A 2,200-nucleotide genomic window follows, 5' to 3' on the forward strand; every position below is an offset into this window, starting at 1 on the left:
CTCATTTATTTTTACATTTCACGGTTTTTTTTCGGTTTTTTATAGGCCTGACATTGAGATTGAAAAAATTCATTGCTGTTTTATCGAGGTGTTAACGAGTCTACAGACACCTTCGACACTCAGAAAAAAAAATTATTTCTACCGATTGATTTTATCAGAACGAAAAAAAAAGCGTTTAAAATATCAATTTAATTCAGATTTTTGCCATTTAGAGGTCATTATTTTATTTACGGTGAAAAAATCATTTTTTTTCTCCCGCAGAAATAAATTGATCATTTCAATTTGAATCGAAAATAGTTGTCAATTAAAATTAAATCAAAATAAATCTCATAAAAAGTGTGCATAACATATTGAACACCTCTTAAAGCCTCGCCTCCCTATTAATTTTCTAGTAAACAATAAATTACGCGTCAGCATAATAAATAACAATCCCCGCGACATTAACATTAATTTTATCATCTGTTTATCCATCGACTCCAAATCACCAGGTAATACTGTTAGTGTGGAGTTCCCGTGCGATAAAAAAACTGCAGCTCAAGGTTGAATATGCGATCGAATGATAAAAACCCAGTGCAAGTTAAAACTATGAAAAATTCTTATTACCATGTGTAAGAGACACTATAAACTGGTGCATTCCAGTCATGAGTTGATCACTAAAAATGGATGATCGATAGAATCTGATTTTTGTCCCTGGAGGTGATTATTCCGCAGATGTACGATAAATTGGAAAAATCTCAATGCAAATATTGTCAAATCCCCCGAAACTCCAATCATTCATATTCCCAACTTCCATGGAGCCACCCTGACAGATTGATACTTTCCAATGAGTCATGGAACAAAGAACAATGGCATCATGAATCCCAACGAAGAATGGAAGATTAGGATTCACCATCAATGGAAATTTTTCCCATAATCACTTCGTGGAAGGCTATATTCCATAACTGTTTCAATAAGTTAGTGCATCCCAGGTGGAGAAAAATAATAGAAATAAGCGTTAGCACCACGATGAGTCCCACTCAGAGGATGTGATATCGTCCACCCATGAATGGAAACGATAAACACTCGATGTGACTACTCCCATGCATACAAACGCACCGAGTATTTTCTGACGATTAGATATAAATGGCTTCCAGTTTCCAGTGGATGAATTAAAATACGATGGATCGTGGCAAATGTTGCATGATAATAGGGGAATAATGAGTGCAGTAGGCATCATTGAGCTCTCGGTCTTCGACCCACGTCTTCAATCGGATCCACTGGTGAAACTGAATAATTAATGAATATGATCCATTGTTCGATCCACCCACGTGAGAGTTTTATTGTCTGGGGATATGTACAACATTTGTTCAATGCGTGAGAGAGTTCTGGGTATTGTAATTGAATTGAGAGGGATTTTAACAGTTGAGTGGATAAATTGATGTAAACAATCGACTGGAAAACTCAGGGAATTGATGAAGGGGTGGAGGTTGATGGGTTTTTTTTTTGCTGGGGGAATGATGGACTCGGGGATGAGCTTGGACTTTGACTTCTCATTGTTGATAGTTGGTGGTTAATTGGGGATTGGCAAGTACAAGTATTTTTAATGAATATGTTGAGAGTGGTGGATCAGCGGGGAGGACTGGCACGTGGGGAATCAGCTGATGGATCAATTGTCAGGTGAGTGAGTCTCCATCGGTGATGAGGCTATCATCGAGATCAAAGTATTTTCCTCAGGGCATTGCCCGTTCACCAGCACTTAATGAGTCATTTCTCGTCAGGAGACACGGGATAACGAATTTACCACTTGTGGAGAATATCGAGGAATTCAGTTATTGGTACTTAATTAATTCAACGCGTCAGTTCATACGGACTGAGATAAAAGAAAACCAGCGATTGCCAGATTTTTAGATTTTTAAAAATAAATTTCAGGTCACGTAGTACGCCATTACCAAATCTCTGTTGAGGAAACCGAGGGGAAAGAGAAAAAAAGGGTTTCACCGAATGAAACAATAGGGAATTCATTGAGAGCTCGAACAATTGCCGATGTTGAGTGGAAATTGAAGGAAATACCAGTGGAAGAACTGTAGGGACTGTCGACGTGAAATATAAAAGGAAGGGCTGTGGGCGGTGGGTGGTGGGTGGTAGGTCAGAGGGATGAGGAGAGAAAGAGGGGTGGAGATAGGGGGAGGGGGCCACCCACCACGATGAGATTACGCTAATC

This window comes from Fopius arisanus, unplaced genomic scaffold, assembly GCF_000806365.1.
Source record: "Fopius arisanus strain USDA-PBARC FA_bdor unplaced genomic scaffold, ASM80636v1 scaffold00112, whole genome shotgun sequence".
NCBI lineage: Eukaryota > Metazoa > Arthropoda > Insecta > Hymenoptera > Braconidae > Fopius > Fopius arisanus.